General features: G+C 46.6%; 2 long non-coding RNA genes across 2 annotated transcripts in view; one reads left to right on the top strand and one right to left on the bottom strand.

The window, feature by feature from the left end:
• Positions 1-17,555, top strand: part of LOC144819176 (uncharacterized) — a 704,861-nt gene that overhangs the window by 91,382 nt on the left and 595,924 nt on the right. The window lies entirely within an intron of this gene.
• The window catches only part of LOC144819175 (uncharacterized), a 104,190-nt gene continuing 88,456 nt past the window's right edge, over positions 1,822-17,555 (bottom strand). Inside the window, exon 3 of the long non-coding RNA XR_013607223.1 lies at positions 1,822-1,964. This is a non-coding gene — a long non-coding RNA (uncharacterized LOC144819175). The remainder of the gene's footprint in view (positions 1,965-17,555) is intronic.

Below are 17,555 nucleotides of genomic sequence, written 5' to 3'. Positions count from 1 at the left end.
GACAGACAACATCGCCCCTATTTTCATAAGAAACCTCAAAACCTGGCTCAGCCAGACTCGCCCTTGCCACGTTCCCGCGCATCCGGAAAACGACCGGCGGCGGCAGAGCCTGCTCCCACCTCGCCGCCAAGACCTGGAACACCCTCCCCACCAACCTACGACAGACCCAAGACCTGCTGGCCTTCAGAAGACTTCTCAAGACCTGGCTCTTCGATCAGTAGCATCTCCCCCCAGCCCCGTGAGACCCTCACGGGTATGTAGTGCGCTTTTCAAATTCCGTCATTGATTGACCCCCTCCTTGATGGACTGCCACCTGCTAACCCCACCTCCAGCGCCTTGAGACCCTTGCGGGTGAGTAGCTGCGTTTAATAAACTCCTGATTGATTAATTGATTGATTGAAGTGTACAAAGTTCACAAATCTGTGTCCTTCTGTTATTGGTGGTCCAGGTTTAAGACTACCCAGCTGTAAGAAGCATCACTCTACAGAAAGGCTGTGCCTGGAGAGCAGCCTAGAAAGGAAACTTGAAAGGAAAGCCACCCTGAGCAACTTCTGCAGTTTTTGACAGTGAGTACACATCGTTCATCTGACGCTTGTGTATAAAAGCAGTAACCCATTATCCCACATGGTTTTCTACCTCCATGTTGTCTATGGCCAAGGAAGTGAGTGCTCCGCAGAGTAATCACAGGACTATTGTGCAACTAGCACTGGTGTCTAGCTGATAGCCAGTCTCCCAGAGACGAGGAGACAATACCTGGGGTCTGGATCGCTTACTGGAGGAGCAGAGGAGCTATTCTGAAGCACCTAGAAGCCGGCTTACGTGCTGAGAGGAGAAGGATCTTGGCAACCTTGCAGGATGAGAGACTGGACAGGAAGTGGTGGGATGCATCACCTCTTTGGTGATAGCACAGACTGCTGGACATCAGAGGCAAACCGCCATAGCTCCCACGGCTGCAGCCCAGTAGTCCTTGATTTCTCCATGACTGGCCCCCGAACAGGGACTGACATTGCTCATTACGCATTATTTATGGAACTAAAAGCTGTTATCTTTGAAGAGCAACCTACAATGGGCACCGATCAGAATTAGAATCTTAGGCAATGTCTACCATTTATAAATGAAACCATGCACAATAGCGAGAACCAGACGATCAAGGTGGCCTAATGGATGCATCATTCATCACATAATTATGGATTTACAGCGTTTTCCATATACTTCGCCATACAATTTGCAGTTTTCACAAAACATGTTTCTAGCTAAAATGGATGAAAATAATATTGCCAGAGAATGTACCACATAATTTGAATGCTTTTGCCATATAATTTTGCTTAGTTTGCTTCTTACTGTAGATAGCCGTGCCGTGTAATCTCAGTACCTTTGAAAATGGCAAAGTTCTGCAGAATTATTTGGGAACTGTTATAATAACGATAATATCCACATTTCACAGGAACCATGTACAATATTTACCATATTTCACGGTTCCCTGTGAAATATAGGTTTCTAAAGCACCCGTTTTGTAAAATAAAAGTCTCCAATCATATGCATAATGAAGAGACACGTGATATTTATTTAAACACAGACCCCACATACTTGTCTCTTTATTATTTAGAGTTCTGCGGATATCGCGCCCCAGAGCTCTCTGGAGTGGATCCGCCCAGGGTACAAATCTTCATGTGACGTTTACACACTTCCCCCTCTAGCAGTCCGGCTCAGGCTGACATTTTACCATAGTTGGGTCCGACGGGGAACCCCGACCCATAGTTGCACTTGACTTGGACTTGTGAATGGTCCCAGCCAATCTCTTCGATGGTAAACTTTGGAAGGTTTATTCCATTGTACGGACAGTATAAGTCATAGTGATCACGACAATATTCGGCTGAATGGTCTCCACATTTCACGTAGAAATTGCTAATAAGCGCTGCCTGGTTGACGGAATAACTCTCACCCGCTTGAAGGACCTTTGTATCCTGTGAGAGAAAAGAAAGAGAGGAGATTTCCCTGTTACTGATTAAATATAGAGAGAAAACAAGCCCTTCGTTGAGTGTAACGTTTTACATTTTAACGTTTTACATTTCCATGCTCCCATTCAGTAGTGGCTAACAGTTCAACCATTGACTAATCTTTCGAAAGATCTATACATGTCACAGATCAAAGGGGCATTGGAGCTCACATCATTTCCCTGATCCCAGACCCAGCTCTCCCTCGTGCTGCTAGCCGCCACTGCTTCATCTCTTCTTGTGCCTCCTGCTTTTCTGCTGCTCATTTTCCCTCTGCTGTACCTAAGATTGATTTTTCTGCTGTTTCTCTTTCCCTCTGTTGTGTTTCTGCTGTTTTGTTTTTCCTTCTTGCACCCCTCTTGATTGGAGCTACCCATTTTTCCACCTCCTGCCAAGGCCTCCCTATCGCCTCCCAGTGCCTCTCCCTCCTATTAATGGAAGCAGCAGCATAGCCACGTACAGCAGACACACCAAAGGCAAGCCTAAAGCGCCCCTCCACCTCTGACCTCTGAACTGCGCCCAGTGCTAGGACCCCTGTTTCTGAGCCCACCCACAGGTACGACACCGCCTCCCTCTGCGCCCTGAACACCAGACGATCCGGTGAACTCTGCTGCTATGCCACACCGCATTCCATGGTAGGACCGTTCTGGTGTGCCACATGTGCCTTCTCTTGTACCATCACGACTGTAGTCACATCACAAAGCACCATGCCGACCTTTCGCCACTCCACACCACACCAGATGCGACCCACTGACTCCACAGCCTACTCCTCAATACGCGCTCCATGTGCAAGCACTCCACCGAGTTATGAGACCTACTCATCACCCTCGCACTCGACATCATATTCCTGGCTCAAACCCGCTTCTGCCCCGGACATTGCCACAGTGTTAGACCTGGCACCTTGGCGTGAGTCTCCCTTCCACTTTTTGCTGATGTGCCTCATGTGTTTTGCTGGTGTTAGCTTCTCAGGGCACTGCGCCACTGCCAATCAGTGCCACAGTGCAAGTGCTCCCTATGAAAAGTGTTTACATTGATTGATTTATTTGGTTTATTGTCAGTCCCCAGTAAAGTGCACCCGGATTGCCAGGGCTTGTAAATGCAAATGCTGCTGGTGGGCCTGCAGCACTGGTTGTGCCACCCACAGAAGCGGCCTAGTAAAATGTGTCTAGGGTCTGCCATTGGAGAACCTGTGTGCAGTCTGGTACTGTCATGCTGACTGCGCAAGTGCACACACTTGCCAGCCTCCAAACCTTCCCTTAACTTCATATTAGTCACCCCCTATGGTAGGCCCAAGGGCAGGGTGCATTGTAAGCATAAGGTGGGACAAGCCCTGATGTGGGTGGCATGTCCTAATAGTGAATTACAGCCATTTTCGTTTTTCACTATTGTAAGGCTACCTGCTCTCCATAGGCCAGAATGGGCTGCTGGAATTATTACACTCTATAATCCTAACAGACCCAGAGAGCATGGTAGGAAGTCAAGTTTAGTATGCCTGAACTCAGAATAATAAAATACTTCTTTTAGTAACGTTTATTTTAATATCCTGTGTTTGCAAATACTACTTTTAGAAAGTTGGTATTTGCCTGCCTAACCATTTTAGCCCGCCTCTGCTCTGATGTGTATCTGCTGTCTGGTTTCTGTGTGTGACAGGGCTGGGGAATTCCAGGAGACAGGCTGGGGCTGACAGGTGGTGAATAGAGAGATTACACCAGTATGGGTGGGGGGAGTGCCCCTTGACTCTGAATTGGGCTTTGCTCTGCCACCTCAATACGGGCTCCGCCACCTGGGGAGCGACTGATGACTCTGCCCTGCACCTTGTGAAGAGAGAGGGGAAGACTGTCAACAGAGTGCTCCTGGACTGTAGTTGTTACCGCAATGCTGGCTCCACCTCCTGCGGAGCGTCTGATGTCCCTGCCCTGCACACTGAAAGAAGAAGCCAGGGTCTGAAAAACAAAGTGCTCCAGAGCTGAATTGGACTATGCAAAAGCCCCCCTGGCCTGAAAGAACAAAAGAAACTGTGTATAAAAAGAGGAGCTCTGCTCCTAACTAATTAGATCCTGCTTTTAAACCAAGAAGAATCCTCTGCCTGAGGAGAAGGAACCAGAAACGCTGAAGGAGGAAGACTGTCCCTATCCTGGGGGACTGGCCTGCAGTGGTTGCCTTGCTGCCAAAGGAGAGGAAGGAACCCGTTTTTAAAGACTTGCTTTTACTTATCTCCACAAGACTTGTGCTTCAAAATCAATCTCCAAGGGCCTGGAAGTGAGCTGGCCCCCTGAACTGAGCCCCAGGACCATTGGGCTCTTCTGCTGCCTTCACTGAACTGTTAGAGCCTGCTTCGCCAATCCGCCGCTGGACCCGCAATTCCTGGGCCGCCTCGAATCCCTAATCGCTGCCAAGTCCGTGCCGTACTGCCTGCACCGTGCGTCTCCGCTCAACCTTCGAGCTGAAGTACGCACCGTCCAAATCCAGACCGCACCACTCAGCGTTTCCCCTTCTCCCCCTTTGAGCCGGCCAGAACCGCTGTGTTCCAGCCGCCGCTGGAGATCTGCCGTCTCGCAGGACTGAGTACGGCTCGTACGCTTGAAGCGTACCAGCCGTCCTGCGCCGCACATCTCCCACGAAGCACCCGCTCTGCCGTACGACTCGAAGTGCATCGCGTACTGTGACAGTACGCCTCGAGTCTCTCCCCGTACTCTGAAGGTACGCCCCGACCAGTGCGCAGCTTGAAGGCTCCCCGCCTAGGATCATCTGCTCCATTCCTCAAAGGCCTTCCGCTCGTACGTCTCGGACCGAGACGCCTGCACGAGCCGGACCCGCACCGCGATGAGAGGGGCTGCCAGAATCACTCCTAGCCGCACCTGCACCCGCATTAAGCGTAGCGACGCTACGAAGGAAAGGTACTGTGCGCATCGCACCAAAGGGTGCACGCCCCGGACCAAAGGGTCCGCATCGTTGGTAGACTCGTTTTTACTCATTCTTAACCCCCGAGGAGTCGCCCCCAAAGGTATCAACCGCACAGAACTGACATTAAGCATAATTACAAAGAACTCTTGATCCCTAATAGTATTGTGGCCATTTGCAACGTTATGTTGGTCTTGTCATAAGCCTGCTTACAATCCTTATATAAAATACCTTATTTTTTATACAAACTCCAGTGTTGTGTCCATGTGTGGGGTTATCATTGATTACTGTATGTATTTACAAATGCTTAGCCTATGACGCCCAGAGATTAGCCTTGTCTGCTTGCGCCACACTACCTGGAGGGTGAGCAGGGGTTATTCTAGAGGGTGAACCCCTTATCCTGACTAGAGGAGAGGGTCCCTGCTTGTCACAAGTTCTTACCTGTGCCAACCAGAGACCCCCAAATCTAACATTGGTGGTCAGCGGTGAGGATTCTGAATTTGCATTTGTGATCTATGTACAGTGATTATTGAACGCCACGTAGTGAGTTCAGACCCATAACGCAGCCACATACTGTTGATTTTTGGTTTGCTGAGGAAGCTCCATCTTTAAAGGAATCATGCCTGGTTCAACCACTGTGGAAAAAGCTGCATCCATAGTCTCTGGTGGAAGTAGCACAGAAGTAGATTGGGAGGAAGAGAAACTAGAGAGCTACTCAATGAAACAGCTGAAGAGCGTCTGTGAAAAATTTGGAGTTCCCAAAACTGGATTTAGAAACAATGCTCAATACCACAAGGCGCTGAGGGCCTGGATTGAGTCAAGAGCACCAGAGAATAGAGGGGAAATTGTACCCCCGGAAAGCGTCCATGATGTTGGTAGAGTCCTGTCGCCAGAGGAGTTGGCAGACAGGGCAGCAACCAGGGCACATGAAGTGGAGATGGCAAAACTTAATGGACAGATGGAACAACAAAGATTGGCAATAGAAGAGAGAAAAATCCTGTTGGAACATGTAGTGAAATTGAGGGAGTTGGAGCTGAAAGCCAAAAGTTTGGAAAATACTCCCTCTGGTGGCAGCGCAACACCAGTGCAGGTAGAGTCAAGGGTGTACATGCCGAAAGATGTGGTGAAAGAATATTTTAAAAATGATGACATAGGGCAGTGGTTCAGGGCCTATGAGGTAGGGGGGAGCGGGGTTGTGGGGGCGGTTCCTTAGCAAGGGGCGGGACACACTGCTAGATTCCTGAAAGTACCTATGTTGAATATGTAACCTTTTTCTGCAGAGCACTGGATGGTTGGGAGAAGGGTAGCAAAGTGAATGATTTTCAAGGGCTTCTTGATTTAATGGCGTGGGAGCACTTGTCTAGTAATTGTTTTCCTGAGCTACGCCAGCACCTGATTGATAGCAAGCTGTCCAACCCGAGGAAGCTTGCTGAGGAGGCAAGCAAATACTAACTTTCTAAAAGTAGTATTTGCAAACACAGGATATTGAAAATAAACTTTACTAAAAGAAGTATTTTATTATTCTGAGTTCAGGCACACTAAACTTGACTTCCTACCATGCTCTCTGGATTATAGAGTGTAATAATGCCAGCAGCCCATCTTGGCCTAAGAGAACAGGTTGCCTACAATAGTGAAAAACGAAAATGGCTGTAATTCACTATTAGGACTTGCCACACAAATCAGGGCTTGTCCCACCTTATGCTTACAATGCACCCTGCCCTTGGGCCTACCATAGGGGTGACTAATATGAAGATAAGGGAAGGTTTAGGGGCTGGCAAGTGGGTGCACTTGTGCAGTCAGCATGACAGTACCAGACTGCACGCAGGTTCTGCAATGGCAGACGCTAGACACATTTTACAAGGCTGCTTCTGTGGGTGGCACAATCAGTGCTGCAGGCCCACTAGCAGCATTTGGATTTACAAGCCCTGGGCACTCCTGGTGCACTGTACTATGGTCTGACAACTAAACCAAATAGTAAATCATGAAATCACCAATTAATACATTCATTTACAATCGGGAGAGCATATGCACTTTAGCACTGATCAGCTGTGGTAAAGTGCCCAGAGTCATAAAACCAACAAAAACAGGTCAGACAAAATAGAGGAGGAAGGCAAAAAGTTCAGGGATGACCCTGCAAAAAGGGCCAAGTCCAACAGAGGCACTCAAAGGATTACCTCCTTCCTCACCGGTAGAACACAAATGGTCCACTTACCACCTTTTACCTCAGAACTCAAGTATATCGTCAGCGGTGTCCCCTAGGGCCCACCCGTTAGGCTCACGCTCTTCAACTAATTTTTTTACCCCACTGGTCAACATCGTTGGATCTCACGGTCTAAGCATAATATCCTTCGCAGACGACACCCAACTCATGCTCTCACTCGCTGATGACCCTACCAACACTAGAACCAACTTCCACATGTGTCATCTGTCATGACATGCATCGTGGACTGTATGAAGAACAACTGCCTGCAGCTGAACATGGACAAGACAGAAGTACTGATCTTTGGCCACAGCATAATGGCTTATGGTGGCCATCAGACCTAGGACCTGCACCCACACCCGCCAACTACACCAGAAACCTTGGACTCATCATTGATAACAAGCTCACCAAGAAACCACAGATCAACGCAGTCTTCTCCACCTGATTCCTCCGTCTGCGCAAGCTAAGTAAGATCTTGAAATAGCTACCCATGCACCCGAGACGCACCATGACACAAGCCCTCATCACCAGCCGACTGGACTACCTCAACGCACTCTACGTGTGAATCGTCACACACCTCCTACAGAGACTTGCCATACAGAACATTGCAGCCAAACTCATCCTTGACCTTCCCTGATGACTCCACATTATATCTAATCTCAGACCAGTCCACTGACTCCCAGTAGAGAAGAGATGCCAGTTCAAACTGCTAACCCACACACACAAGTCTCTACACAACCAAGGACCGGGTATACATTAACCACTGCCTCAACTTCCACCAACAGTAAAGAAAACTATGCTCTGCTTCCCTATCACTTGCCCACATCCACCGAAGCAGAAGTGGAGGACGCTCTTTCTCCTACATCGCAGCAAAGACCTGGAACAGCCTGCAGGCGCAGCCCTGGGCCATCACTTTGCTTCCAGATTTCTGAATGGCTCTGAAGACCTGGCTGTTAGAATTAGCCTTTCCGGACCTGCAAGCGCCTGGATACTCTGTCGGGTGATTAGCAGCGCTATATAAATCCTGACTGCTCGATTGATTTCAGTAAAGTAAATTTGATTAGATAGCGTCACGTTCTATACACTTGCTCTTTCCCAAATATATTTATTCTTTTTCAAATGTTTCCAAAGATATTGAACAGCTGCCCACACATATTCACTCTAGTGTCATTTTTATACCCCAGACACTTGTCGTAGACTTATGGGGCTATTCACAAAGGTTTCTTACATTTGTGAGTAACTTACATATGTAATTTAGTCTTACACTTTTCAGTAACTTTACTACTTTGGGATATTTACAAAATACAATGTAAAGTTACTCAAAAGAGTAGACCCCGAAAAAGGAGATCAAGCCAAATGTATTAGTGTAAAGTTACTACAGTAAAAGAAACCGCTATAAGTCCAGCACCACACATGATTAACCACTGGAACTGCAACACCCTCCCAGGGAAAATAATGGAGGCAGGGACTGACAATAAAACCCGTTTGCAAATAATGTTACATTGAAATACGTTATTTAAATTAGGAAAAAATATAAATAAACATAAGTTAATGATAAAATGGTACCTACAAATACGTTTATTATATGATCATAAAATATGTAATAACATATTTGGGAATTAATTAAATTAATGTAACATCACCTCTTTTCAAATGCAATTAAATTAGTTTTAATTAATTCTATACATCACTTTTTTATGTTATGTGTAGTTCTAGAGTGCTCTATCTCCCGAGAGGATATCTTGGCCCTTAAGCAGAGGCTAACCTGGTCTGGCCTAGGGCTGGGCTGATCGGACCTATTCGAAGAGCATCGTCTTCAGCTTCTTGGAGAATTACAGAATTGAAGAGGCTGCCCTTATGTGCAGCCGCAGCTCGTGCCAGGCTTTAGAATCAATGTGGGAGCAGCTCGGTCAAGGGATCTGGATTTGGTTATTGAGGGGTAGTGGTGGAATGTCATGCAGTTGTTGAGGGAAGATAGACACGTGTTGTGTAAGGCTTTGAAGGTGCGTGAGAAGTCTGAGAAGAGCATGTTTGTGTATGGGAAGCCACTGGGATTCCCTGAGGTGATGTGTGTGATGTGGTAGATTCATTGAAAGCTTCTGAGTTTCATTGGAGACACCTGGTCAGTTGTGTTTTGTTTCCAGCGCTGGGGGTGTTCTCACACTCTAGTTTGCTTGTGTTGATGGCTTGGGGCACACTTTGGCGGTTCTGGTGGGGAGCCATTTGAAGATGTTCTTCAGCATCTTTCATGATGTGGAAACAGGAGGCAGTGACGGCGTTGACTTGTACGGTCATGAAATGGGTGGTCATGATGAGAAATTTTTTATTCATAGTACCAAGGTTCTTGGCATGGGTGGTGAGGGTGGATTGGGGCTGAGTTCTACCAGCCACTAGGTGGAGTCCATGGTCATTTTCTGTTGCAATTCACAACTTCTCTATTGTTGGCTTTTAGTTTGAGACAGGTGGTTTTCACCCAATCAGCAACTTTTGCTCATGTATCCAGCAAACTTGGTCTGTGTGAGGAAAGCATCAGTTGTGTGTCACCAGCGTCGGATAGGGCGGTGACCCACTTGGCACGGATGATTCCAGTGAGTGGAATCATGTAACTGTTGAAAAGGGTGGGTTGATTGATGAGCCTTGCATTCATCCACAGATGAGGTTTATGACCCTACCCAGTGTTGTGAGGGTCCTTGGATGTCGACTTTGTGTAGTCGTTTGCTTAGGATGTGGTGGGATACTGTGTTGATGGGCGCAGAGAGCTCAAGCAGAATAGGACTGTAGTGTTGCCTCTATTAATGATCATGTGGATATCGTCTGTTGCTGTGAGAGTACTCTTTCCATGCTGTGGTTTGATTTAAACCCAGATTTAATGGCATTAAGGAGCTGGTTTTCGGTGAGGTGATTAGCTTGGCACATGTTGATCAACTTCTCCAGGAGTTTGACCAGGTGGGGTAATAGGTAGATGGTCTGTAATTGGGTAGGGTTTTGGGTCTCCAAGGGGCTTTATAAGCATGGCTAGTTCTGTGGAGTGTTTCCAGGTGTCCAGGTAGGTGGCTGTCGTTATGGAGGCATTCAAGATTGAAGTGAGCGCTGTGCTGAGGGATTACTTCACTTTGACGAAGGCATGGTGGGGGCGAGGGTCTGAAGGGTCTCATTGTGGATGGACTGCATGGTGGAAGCAATTAAGTGTTTTCCTCCGTGTTGCTGACAGGCCAGGCAGTGAGTGGGGTTTTTGGAGTTGAGACGGGGAGGGCTATTAGACTATAATAAACCATTCACAGTGAGCTAGTGGCATGTAATACATTTTTCCATAGCATCTCTTTACAACAACTCTGCACTTGTTCATTCTCCACATATAAGCTCAAATCCGAATCCTCAATACTCTTGGTATGGTATTTCAATGTTAGATGTAAATCACATTCGACAGGAATGCCATCTATAACTCTGCTCCAAAATATGATATACTCCAGCTATGGTTTGGTTTGTGAGCCCTAGGCATGCCACATGTCAAACCATCCCATAAAGAGGCTGACATATGATGGAGCAAACCTGGAGCCCATCACAGTCCCCTGCTTTAGACTAAATCAAAAACCATTTTGCAGAAAAAAAAACCTTTGTCAACATGCTTCCCACATGGATCAACAGCATTTCCATATGCCAATTATAATTTACCTTATATGTTGATAAATTATGCTGTGATGCTAGAACACCATATTCCATCTTAGCACCTGTGTTCAAACTGGTTACATCAAAAGTCATATAAGTTATGCTGTCCTGGTTCCATGAAAATTCTCCAGCTTATTTAAAATATTCTTACTGTCTTGTACAAAAGAGGGTACATTATACATATGGTTGTAAACATGTTGCACATATTGAAACATATTTTCAACTGGAGACCCATTGCCTGAGATAATTAGTCTTCCAGGTGGAAACCCTCACATTTCGATCACTTTTATCAAAATACATGTACACAGTGGATCCCTCAGTGAGTGTTCAGATAGAAGACCATTCTTCTTTCATTCCACCAATTGTTTATTTATAAAGTTCTATATAGCGCGAACAAGATCCCGAGGGATATCAGAGCGATTTACATTAGGATGGAAGGAAGGACATAAATGCAAAATCATTAATTAAGTATATTAATTTCTCAAGTAATTGAAGGAATCCAGTTAGAGCTCAATTTCTTAGGGCATGACATTGAACATTCTGCAATTGTCTCAGAATTTCACCATTGTAGTATTCCATATTCATAATCATGATGTTTCCACCTTTAGCTGCTTAAGGCACTACAATTGTGTCATCATTTCATAAGGTCATAATCACTTCATTATCTCTTTTGAAAGCTGTAAGGAAAGGCCTCTTTTTGTCTGGTCACCCCCAAGTTTTCAGACTGTTGCTGCTGTTTTTTCTCTCTCTGAGAACTCGCTGAGGTCTGTTAGCCAGGCCTCAGTGCCAGAGCCCTGACCCTAAAACATGTATGAATTGGCTTGTACCCAGTTTGCACAAGTTAACTTACTTTTAAGTTCCTATATATGGTATCCAGGACATGTAAGTTAGAGGGTCACCCCAGGGATTGCACCACTGTGTGCCACCCACAGAGGGACCTTTCTCCTGCCTCCGCTGCTGACTCACATCCACCTCAGGACTAACCAACCTTGCTGAAACTCACAATACTCCCTTCCCACACACCAGAACCTCTAACGAGCAACTCAGATGCCTCCAGATAAACTCCAGATCACTTTGCAAGCATGCCACTGATGTTTGGGACACCATCTCCGCCCTTAGCCCCGACGTGACCTTCATCACTGAGACCTGGCTCACCCCATATCTGCCCCTGACATCGCCATCACAACACCCAATGGATACAAGATGAAGCACTACGACCACACCAACAAACACAGAGGTGGCATCGCCATTGTACACAAGGAATTCATCACCCACACGACCATGGAAGACAAAACCACACCGATCATGAAACACCTGAACCTCCAACTCCACACTGACAACAAAACCACCTTCGGAGGCACCCTCACTTACAGACCCCGAGGACCATGTGCCGGCTTCAGCGACACCATCACAGAATTCACCACCTCGCTTGCCATCGAAACCGAACATTACTTCTTCCTGGGAGACCTTAACTTCCACCTGGATGACCAACAGTAATTCCACCGATCTCGTGGAACTAATGAACAACATCGGCCTCACACATCTGGTGTCAGTCCCCATGCACAGACTAGGACATACACTGGACCCCATCGTCACTTCCAGCAACAGAGTCAAATGCAGCCACACCTCGAATCTCACTTGGTCCGATCACTCCTTCGTACAATTTGCCATTTCCGGAGCCCCACGCACCACCCCCAATCACAACAGCACCCTCTTCCACAGCTGGACCAAGATCACACAGCACCAATGGGCATATGCCCAGAGCAGCTTCCAGGTGGACGTCTCTGTAGGAGAGTAGGATCTGCTTCCCATGGTTACCTCCACTTTTTGTTGATGTTTCACTGTTTTTCCACCTAGTTTGGCTGTGGCCCTGCTAATCAGGACCCCAGCCTATCTGCTTCCTCTGTAAAATGGTTTCCATGCACATTAGGTACATCTCTGATTGGATTCTAGTGTGCCCTTATAAGTCCCTAGTATATGGTATGGAATATGCTACTTACCAGTATGCATCTGTTCTTGGCATGTAGGGCTACTGACATTCATATCTGTGCATAGATCGCCGCCTAGTGTTGGGTCCGGATGATTGCACCTTGTTGTCCTGGAAGAGTCTTCGAAGTATCACGAGATAGGTGACTCCTCCCCTGGACTACAGTGCGCATGGGCATCTTCCCCATCTTCAGATTGTTTTTAGCCATTGTGGCAGAGATGGAGATAGTAAAGTAAGAGATGGCCATGCAAAAGATAATGCTGCACCTGCGACAGGCACCGGGGAGGAGAGCGGGCGATATGAATGTCAGCAGCCCTACATGCCAAGAACAGATGCATACTGGTAAGTAGCATATTCCGTTCGAGGCATGTGGGCTGCTGAATTCATATCTGCGCATAGACTGTATAGCAGTGTCTCCTCTAGCGGTGGTTACCTGTGCCAGCTGCAGCAGTTTGAAAGAGAGTTTTGAGGACAGCCTGTCCTACAGCAGCTTGCTGCTTTGCTTGCACGTCTACACAGTAGTGTTTTGTGAAAGTGTGTATGGTAGTCCATGTGGCTGCTCTACATATGTCCTCAAGAGGGATATTTCCTAGGAAAGCCATGGGTGCCCCCATTTTTCTCGTAGAGTGTGCTCTTGGGGGTACGGTTAAAGTGCGTTTTGCTTTTTGATAACACATTTGAATGCATTTAACTATCCATCTGGCTATTCCTGACTTTGATATGGGATTCCCCTTATGTTGTGGTGAAAAAGCAACAAATAATTGCTTTGTTTTCCTAAATGATTTCGTTCTGTCCACATAATAAAGCAGAGCTCCCTTTACATCCAGTGTGTGTAGGGCTCTTCCCACTACTGACTGTGGGTTTTGGAAGAACACTGGCAGTTCTATTGACTGATTAATATGGAAAGTTGATACGACTTTTGGCATAAATTTAGGGTTTGTTCTAAGAACTACCTTGTTCGCATGTATTTGCATGAGGGGTTCTTGAATTGTTAATGCTTGTAGCTCGCTAACTCGCCTGAGTGAGGTAATGGCAATCAAGAATGCCACCTTCCATGTTAGAAGTTGCAATTCTCATGAGTGTAAAGGTTCGAAAGGAGGCCCCATAAGTCTGGTAAGTACTATATTTAGGTTCCAGACTGGGGAAGGTGGGTGCCTTGAGGGAATCACCCTTTTAGGACCCTCCATAAAAGCCTTGATTGCTGGTACTCTAAACAGTGAAAGGTGTTGCCTGTTTTGAAGGTATGCTGCTATAGCAGCAAGGTGTAGTCTTATTGAAGAGTATGCTAGGTTGCATCTTTGAAGATGCAGCGGGTAACATATAATGTTCTGAATGGAAGCATCTAATGGGTTGATTTGGTTATTGTTGCAGTAAATAACAAATCTCTTCCATTTAGCTGCATAGCATGGTCTAGTAGTCGGTCGTCTTGCTTCCTTAATGATGTTCATACAGTCTGGAGGCAAGTTAAGGTATCCAAATTCTAAGACTTCAGGAGCCAGATCGCTAGGTTTATCTGATTGGGATCTGGGTGTCTGATTTCTCCATGGTTCTGAGTTAGAAGATGGGGTGTGAGGCGCAGCCTTCGATGACAAACTACTGAAAGCTCCAGGAACGTTGTGTACCACGGCTGTCTCGCCCATGTGGGAGCAACTAGGATTAGTGTGAGTGACTGTTGCCGCCGTTTGCGTGCCACCAGCGGGATCAGTGGTGCTGGGGAAAAAGCGTACGCAAATATGCCTGACCAGTTCATCCATATCACATTGCCCTGTGACAGCGGATGTGGGAATCTGGCGGCAAAATACCGGCATTTTGAGTTTTTGTTTGTGGCAAACAGGTCTATTTCTGGGTGCCCCCAATGTTCGAAGAATGGCTGGAGAACTTAGGGGTGAATCTCCCATTCGTGAAGTTGTTGGCTGTGTCTGCTGAGCAGCTCCGCTATCTGATTGTCTTTCCCTGGGAGGTGTTCTGCCAGGAGAAAGATGTCTTTTGGAATTGCCCACTTCCATATGCTCTGTGCTAAGTGGGACAGCTGTGGGGAGTGTGTTCCTCCCTGCTTCTGGATATAGTACATGGCTGTCATGTTGTCCGTCCGGATCAACACAGTCTTGCTGTACAGGTATTTTTGGAATTCTTATAGAGCTAGGAATATTGCCAGCAACTCTAGTTGGTTGATATGCAGTTTCTTTTGTTTGATTGTCCAGAGCCCTTGTACTGTGTATTGAAGTAGGTGGGCTCCCCAACCCGTCCGTTGTTAGTACTAGTTGTGGAACCTGCTCTTGGAACAGTCGCCCCTTGGAAAGGTTTTGTGAGTTCCACCACTGCAGAGAGTTGTAAACACCATGGGCTAGATGTAAGTAATCTCAATTTACCTATTCTTAAATACCGAATTTTACCGATTCGGTATTTAACCCCTTCCATGCTCATGACGGAACGGTTCCGTCATGAGCGTCGGTTGAGCTGTGCTCATGACGGAACCGTTCCGTCATGAGTCCATAGGCTCAATGGAACGCTCAGCACAGCGCGAAAATTCGCGCCGCGCTGAAGCGGTTAAGAATAGGTAAATGGGATGTAGGTAATTTTTCGTTAAAAATTACCGAATCGGTAAGATTCGGTAATTACCGAATCGGTATTTACCGATTCGGTAATTGCCATTCATTCCTATGGTCCTGGAGGCCCATAGGAATGAATGGCAATTACCGAATCGGTAAATACCGATTCGGTAAAAGGGGGAAAACATTGAAGGGTGGCAGGGTGTCAACACACCCTGTTGCGCCCCTCAATTGGGTATGGGTGCACATGTGGCACACATATGCCACATCGCACTGTTGGAAAAGCAAAAAAAATGCTTTTTCAAAGGTTTTCATTATTTACCACCAACTTGTAGTTGGTGGTAAATAACGAATCCTTAACTGAGGATTGCACCAAGTTGAGTGCTCTCTGCCTCCTGGATTCGGTAATTTACCGAATCGGTATGTTAAGAATTCGGTATTTTACCGAATCCTTAAATTACCGATTCGTAAAATACCGAATCCTAAAAAAATGCCACCTACATCTAAAAAGCCCTATACCGGTCTGTAACGGCCGAAATTCGGTAATTTCGGCCGTTACCGACCGGTATTGGGTGACCTACATCTGGCCCTAGGTCTTTTATTTGTCCTTGAGCTTGGTTCCACTGCCGTGCTAGGCATTCTTGCAATGGACGCATTTGAAGTCGGGAATGAAGGACAATGAATATGCAGGAGGCCCTCATGTCTATGAGCTGCATGAAGACTCGAGCTGGCAAAGAGTGTTGTGGCTGAAATTTGCGAATGAGCGTCTGCATGCTGGTTATCCTTGCTGAGTTTGGCTATGCTTTTGCTACCAAGGTGTCTATAGTAGCTCCCAGATATTGTTGTGTGTGGGATGGTTGTAGATGCGATTTTGGGTAGTTTATCGAAAAGCCTAGGCTGTGTAGCAGCTGAAGTGTTTGAGACGTGTCTCTTGCACACTGTTCGTACGATTTTGCTTGTATTAGCCAATCGTCTAGATATGGAAACACGTGGATGTGTTGTCTCCTGAGATGTGCAGCTACTGTGGCTAAGCATTTTGTAAACACTCTTGGAGCCGTGGTTACCCCGAAGGGGAGAACCTTGAATTGGTAGTGCTGACCTTCTATTGTGAACCTGAGGTATTTTCTGTGAGCTGGATGGATGGGTATGTGAAAATACGCATCCTTGAGGTCCAATGTTGCTAGAAAGTCTTCTTGCTGGAGTCTGAAGCACTTGCTGTAGCGTGATCATATAGAAGTGCTCCGACAGTATGTATTGAATTAGGGGTCTGAGGTCCAATATTGGTCTGAGTGAACCGTCCTTCTTGGGAATAAGGAAGTATAGTGAGTATACTCCTGTCCCTTGGTGTTGGAAAGGGACTTGCTATATGGCCCCCTTTACCAGCATGGATCTCACCTCTTGTTGTAGCAGGTTGATGTGTTCTTTGGACATAGGACGGTGTCTGAGTTGGTATGTTTGGTGTGCGTAGAAGTGAGTTCTAGGCAATAGCCATACTGGATAATTTGTCTCACCCACCTGTCTGTGGTAATTGAGTTCCAGATAGGTAGGAACTGTTGGATCCTGCCTCCGACCGGTGTTAGATGGTCTGGAGGTAGTGTGATGAAGTCACTGTTTTGTGGCAGTGGAGGCTCTGGTGTTATTGCCTCCACGTCCTCGTCCCTTATTATTGTTGCCCCTATAGCCTCCTCTGTTGGAGTTCTTGTTAAAGGAACCTTATGTGTTGCTTTTGTATGTAGATGAGGTTTGTGAAGTATTGCCTGGTGTAGCTGCTCTGTATGAGGAGCGTCGAAAGGAACCTCTGTGTTGTTGAAACTGCAATGCACCCATTGATTTTGCGGTTTCCGTATCCTTTTTCTTTTTTTCTAAAATGGTGTCGACTGCAGGCCCGAAAAGGAAGTCTTGATTGACTGGTTTGTTAAGAATGGTGGAGTGCACCTCGTTCTTAAAGCCAGAAATGCGTAGCCATGCATGTCTTCGTAATAAGACGCTAGTGTTAATGGACCTGGCTGCAGTGTCTGCTGCGTCAAGCGCGCATTTAATGGAGGCGTTTGTAATACATTTTCCATCCTGTATAAGGTCAGTAGCTTGTGCTTTGAAAGGCTCAGGCAGGTGTTGCATCAAACTTTCAAGCTGGTCGTAGTGTGCTCTGTCTTAACGAGCTAGTACAGCTTGTGTATTTGCAATTCTCCATGAATTGGAGGCCTGTGATGCTACTCTTTTACCCGAGGCCTCTAGTATTTTGGACTCTTTATCAGGAG

Source organism: Lissotriton helveticus, chromosome 2_1 (assembly GCF_964261635.1).
Source record: "Lissotriton helveticus chromosome 2_1, aLisHel1.1, whole genome shotgun sequence".
Taxonomy (NCBI): domain Eukaryota; kingdom Metazoa; phylum Chordata; class Amphibia; order Caudata; family Salamandridae; genus Lissotriton; species Lissotriton helveticus.
This window is presented reverse-complemented; position numbering and strand designations above follow the sequence as displayed.